Raw genomic sequence first — 6,552 nt, 5'->3', positions numbered from 1 at the left:
GCCTTCAGCGTAACCAGCCACTCATACGCTGAAGCATAATGAACCACTGTCTGTGAGAACTTCACGAGATAGAATCTGTAGATAGATTTCCATAGAAGGTTCCCCGTGCATTTGTGATTCCCTTTCCTGAGCTCCACCTCCTCCCTGTGAATGTGTTCTGTCACTTTACAATCCTGAGGTTTTATGGGTCCTGTGACCTGTGCTCATCATGTCAATAAATCCACACAGATTCACTTGTGGGCGACCACACCAGTGTTATCGTTGGTAACACTTTACCATAAGGTCTCCATTGTTAACATTAGTTATTAGCTAACATTAAGGTTAACAGATACAACTTTTTGTAAATGGACTAATTTGACTTAATTCTATATTAGCATTTTTCGCTATGAAACTTTATGTCTTATCATTAATTAACTCTAAAACTATTAAAAATAATTTTTGATCATTTAAATTAAGCTGAAAAAAGATTAAATAAATGTCAAATAAAAGGAGATGTTGAATTGGGAATGAACTGAAATAAAATACGCTGAAATAAAAATAAAGGTAGATAGAATTAAATACTTAAAAATGAAAATTTGAAATAAATAAAATAAACAAATAAAAGCTAATTCAAAGTATGAATAAATATTATAATATATAAATAGTGCTAAAACCACAAATGTTTAGAACTATCACAAAAAGAAAAAATGATTTTCTATGTTTTTAAGGACATAAAATATCATATTTTGGTAGGCTTCTTCATTTGCTCCATTTGCTTCCACATCAATATTGTTAAAACTGTTCAAATAAACTCAGAAGCAAACATTAGAGGGATATTTCAGCCAAAGATATGTCATCACCATCATGCTGTTCCAAAAATGACTCCCTTACTTCCTTCCATCAAGATTTTCAAACTGTTCCTCTTTCATAACATTATGGTGAATAAACAATGACCGAGTCCTAATTTTTGGGTGAACTATTCTTAATATGCAAAAGTTGGATATGTTGAATCCAACCAGTTGCTTTCAATTAAACTATATTTCATTTGTTGTGATTCCTCACGAAACAAGCATGCAACAAATTGTCCCTATAAAAGTGAGGTTAGACTTTTGCCTGCTGCGAGAAACACAAACAAGAATTCAACAAACCTCAAAAACTCTCAGTGAAGAACAAACCAAGATTACAGTCATTTTGAAATGAGTATTTGGTTGGACCCTTGATTGTGGACTTACTGACCAGCGGATAAAATAGCCTAATATGATTATAGTAATATGATTTACAAATCCTTGAAGAGAGCTGAAAGCACAAAAATACCCCAATGTCCAAAAGAGTGATGAAGTGCCTCATTATCTTAAGGCTGTTCACTAAAGGAAATTGGAACAAGATGAACAAAGCATGGCATACTTGCAGAGTGGAAAGACACGGAGCATAGGCATGAATATTTCAGAGCCGTAAAGGTTGGATTTCATCAGTCTGGATGTGCTTTCAGAAAACATTAACTGAGCACAAGACACAACACTACAACAAATGACATTTACATTACTGTATGATCCGTCAGCTTCACTGCCAGTCAGCTTTGTCTAATGCTCAGTACTTTCAAAATATATTTAGTTTTTGAGGAAAAATGGCAGCTGTTGTTGCTGGAAAGTAAGTAAAAAATAAAATTAAATAATAAAACACTAGAATGGTAATATCAAGCATTACAGGATGTATTTGACAGTTAATTAACTGATATGTCACTAACATAGGAGCCTTAAATAAATCAAAATCAATGGTAAAAGATGAAACATGGTGACTTGAAGTCACCATTAAAAAATTACATTAAAATGATTTAATAAACATGAAGCAAACAGCATTAAAGGTAACATAAATCACCAATCATGCATAACGGATACACACACACACACACACACACACACACACACACAGTAAGTAAATGATACTGAAATGTTAAAAAGGGGACAAACAAAGGGACTTCTGTTAATATCTTTTCTCTGTAAATTACACAAAAAAGCATAATTTTAACATTTTAATTCTATGAACTGTACATGTATAGCCTTGTAAAAATATATATTATTTAGCAAATTTTTTAAATGTAATTTTTTTTTAAATGCACAGTCCCGTGAAATCAAATTAAATTTGTTTGTTTTTTCAACACTTTTGGTAAGGGTTTAATGTTGCATTCTAATTAACAACTGTTCCATCTTTTGCACAGCTACACATCCACATGAATGAAATCTTCTCAATAAAAAACAAACAAACAAATTATTAAAAGAAATAAAGAAGTGTCATTACTGCTAGTCGATATCTGAACCAAGTAAACCGATATCCTTGTCTTGTTTTAATGCCTAAAAGCTGCACCCATGACATCTTCCTGTGAACAGACACCACAGAAGACTATTTATTGGCCACTGATGAGATCTTTGTCTCCTACTTTCAAATACTTTTGAAGCATTATCATCTTCCTCCCCGGTAGTTTGGCCATATACCCATTTACAATGACATAGTGGACACGTTCTGCTTTGAAGTGTCCAGTCCGTATTCTTTCCTTCTGCTTATCTCACCTCCCATAACCTCCAATGAAACGTCAGTAGCACCCACTGTCATCCAGATCAGTCCACTGCCAGAAACCTCCTCAAGCCTGCATCTAAATGTCTGAAACTTACTGTGGCTATAGTACGAGTCAGTCATGATCATGAGACTCTAATGCTGTGGAGACGGAGGGTGTGAAATATGCAGGAAGGGTTAGAAGAGTCATCGGTATCGGTTTCCTAAGAGAGATTTGTTGTCAGGTTAAGGTATAAGTCACGGATGAGCTCTGGGAAAGCTCAAACACATTCTTGTTTTAATCAAAGTTCACTTTGTCAATTGTCAACATGCTAGACACCTCTAGACTAAAGCAAATAGACCTTGCAAATGAGAACGAACCAATGGACAAACCCCACAGTGGAATTCAAGACGTCTAATACTGAACTAAAACATACTCTGTCTAATTTCTAACGAGAAAAACACATGTAGCAGTTAAAAGCATTAAGAAATGTCATTAAAACATCGTATTACATTTTGTCCTGTCTATCTTTGGTCCATTTCTACCCAGACACCAGTGGGAGGTCTTCACCTCCCTGATGGATCCTACACTGTTAGAAATGTCTGTAAATTTAACAGTACTTAACTGTAAAATGAACTGTATTTTACTGTAGGACAGTTATACAGCATATTACTGTATTTTAAAGTTACATTTTGGGCAATACCCTCTTGGCGACACTAAATTACAGTATTTTTAATTTACTGTAAATCTAAATACAGTAAAGAAAAAATGAGCGCGAAACCTGACCAATCACAGATCAAGTTTTATTTCCTGCTTGGAGAAAGAAGAAAACAAGACACACAGATGCGAAAAGAACCAGTCAGATGCAAAGGTGTGTACAAATATTACTTATTTTACTTTAAATATATTATATCTTTGGTTTAACTAAAAAAAAAAAAAAATAAAAAAAAAAACGCTGCCACTGAACAGCGCGCAGTCACCTCACAAAAATGCTGTGAAGAGAGCAAGAGAGTGTGGTGACCGTGTGCAAACATTCATATTTCTTTCCTTTCTTTCCCTTTTCTGTACGTTTCACCGTCAAAATATGGACATTAAACGGATCTCTGCCTGGGTTTGACCACTCCAGGAGCTGGTGAGTGTTCATGTGAACTGTTAGCCGAACAACAAAGCTTTCGTGGATTATCTTAAAGTCAGTCTGATTTTTTCCCGCTATTATCGCTTGCTGTTAACTGATTACACCATATAAATGCACGTCATGCTTGTAGTGCTAGAGTAAAACCTGCAATGTTCGTGTCGTGTGCAAACACTGGCGTCTCTGTGGAGACATTATACGCCTTTATTAATCATGACAAAGGGCATAAAAACACGGCGAATTTAAGGTTTTCGTGTGGAGTTCCTGAATGCCCATACACTTTCCAAAGCCTCTCCGCCCCTCAGTCTCACATTTAACGTTACCGCAAACACATAAAGTTAAGGAAACTAAACAACCAAGAGAAAAATATGTCTACTTCAAATGTAACATTTGTTCTGTACATCAGCATCGGGAGAATAACATTATAATCTCGTTCGCGAAAATGCGCCGCAAATGGTACAGGGGACCCCAATAAGTGACTAACGTTTACCCGACTGTGTACATCCAATGCGCGATCAACGGCTGTCCGAATTCACTCACTCGTTTTCATTCACAGCTTCAAGTGAACCGTATTAGTGGACTAATGTAGAAATGAGTGCACGAGTGTTAAGGGGGCGATTTCGGACAACGTAATTTCCTCATTATTTTAACCTGGGATGTTCTCGTGACAATGCAGCATGGTGTCTATCAGCTTAATTGCTGTTCTTAGGACATAAATGTCTTATTATTGCTGTTAACATAACTGTTGCAAATAAATACATTTTATACAAAAAAGTTTTCGTAATATGCTTCATTTATCTGTTTGTGTCTCAACTTTAAAATTAGCTGTTTCATCTTTGGACCCTACATTACCTTACATTTCTTACCTATGAAACTTATTTAAACATAACATTACCATTTTTTTTGCAAAGTTACTAATGTATAAATTAATATCTTACCCTCATGTTCTTTTTACATTTTGTATATTGTATATAAAGTTGTATGTCATAAACATGTAATCTCTGTATTTTTTGCTAGAAAACAAAAGTAGACGTTGAGTACTAAACATGCTCCATCCGGGTTCGTCACATATTGGGTCCCCTGGAAATATTTCCTTTGTGTGCTGTGCCATTTGCAGTGTATATCTGTATTTGGTTGTGTTGTGAGTATTTGGTTGTTTTGTTAGACATTGTTCACATCAAATGATCTAACTTTTTTTTCTGTTATGTAAAGGTTGAATGTTAACCCTGACAACAGCAAGTGCTCCTCAAAGTTCCACGTCATCAAAAGAAGTGGGAAGATGGTGCAAAGGAAGAACTCTGGTCTGAACCCTCATGTATCCTCCTTCATTAAAGGGATAGTTCACCCAAAAATTAGTTCACCCATTAATAACTCACCCTCATGTCGTTCCAAACCTGTGAGACCTCCATTTATCTCCTCAGTCCCTCCATTGAAGCTGTGTGTATGGTATACTGTCCATGTCCAGAAAGGTAAGAAAAACATCATCAAAGTAGTCCATGTGACATCAGAGGGTCAGCTAGAATTTTTTGAAGCATCGAAATTACATTTTGGTCCAAAAACTACGACTTTATTCAGCATTGTCATCTCTTTCGTGTCTGTGTGAGAGAGTTCAAAACAAAGCAGTTTGTGATATCTGGTTCGCGAACGAATCACTCGATGTAACCGGATCTTTTTGAACAAGTTCACTAAATTGAACTGAATAGTTTTAAACGGTTCGCATCTCTAATATGCATTAATCCACAAATTACTTAAGCTGTTAACTTTTTTTAATGTGGCTGACACTTCTGAGTTCAAACAAACCAATATCCCGGAGTAATTCATGCACTCAAAAAGTACACTGACTGAACTGTTGTGAAGAGAGAACTGAAGATGAACACCGAGCTGAGCCAGATAATGAACAAAAGACTGACTCGTTCTCGAGTCAGCCATATTAAAAAAGTTAACAGCTTAAGTAATTTGTGAATTAATTCGTATTGGAGAAGCGAACAGTATAAAACGATTCGGTTTGATTTGGTGAACTGGTTCGAAAAGTGAACCGGATATCAGCTGCTTTGATTTGAACTCTCTCACACCAGACACGGAAGAGAAGACAATGCTGAATAAAGTCGTAGTTTTTGCTATTTTTGGACCAAAATGTATTTACGACGCTTCAAAAAATTCCAACCGACCCTCTGATGTCACATGGACTACTTTGATGGTGTTTTTCTTACCTTTCTGGACGTGGACAGGATACCATACACACAACTTCAATGGAGGGACTGAGAGCTCTCGGACTAAATCTAAGATATCTTAAACTGTGTTCTGAAGATAAACTGAGGTCTCACAGATTTAGAAAGACATGAGGGTGAGTTATTAATGACCTAATTCTGATTTTTGGGTGAACTATCCCTTTAAGGAGTTTCTGGATTTCAGCTGGCAAAACTAGTTTTCTGAATTTGTAAATTTTTAAGATTGTTCTTATGACTGAATCTGTTCATGTCTGTTGATTTAAAATGCTCTTAATATGAAACTTTTATGTATAAATGAAATGTATTCAAGTTTTTGGAAAACTGAAAGTACTATCTGCAAGAATATTAAAATGTTATTTTCAAGTATTACCATTTAACTATTAAACCAATAAAAGAAGTTAAACAGTCTTTTGTTTCTTTTTATAGTTTTTACTACTGAGACATGAGACCTGTTGAAATACAATAATTTGTACAGTTCTACAATACATAATAAAAGTGAACAAATTACAGTTAATTTCACAGTGTAAAGTAATATTTTATTGTATTAAAATATATAAAAAGGAGAGAAAAACATAATTGTGTTTTACAGTAAAAAATAATATTACTGCAAATACATTTACAGCAAGTTAAATGGTACTGTAAATATGAATACAGTATTTTTACTG

At 35.0% G+C, this 6,552-nt stretch overlaps 1 long non-coding RNA gene across 1 annotated transcript; it reads left to right on the top strand.

Annotated features, from left to right (window-relative positions):
- The first annotated feature begins 3,184 nt into the window (after positions 1–3,184).
- Positions 3,185–6,295, top strand: LOC127942098 (uncharacterized). The gene is made up of 3 exons (XR_008149258.1): positions 3,185–3,398; positions 3,654–3,716; positions 4,872–6,295. It is a non-coding gene; the product is annotated as an uncharacterized LOC127942098 (long non-coding RNA).
- Positions 6,296–6,552: the final 257 nt, after the last annotated feature.

The sequence above is a fragment of the Carassius gibelio genome, chromosome A21, assembly GCF_023724105.1.
Source record: "Carassius gibelio isolate Cgi1373 ecotype wild population from Czech Republic chromosome A21, carGib1.2-hapl.c, whole genome shotgun sequence".
Lineage (NCBI taxonomy): Eukaryota > Metazoa > Chordata > Actinopteri > Cypriniformes > Cyprinidae > Carassius > Carassius gibelio.
This window is presented reverse-complemented; position numbering and strand designations above follow the sequence as displayed.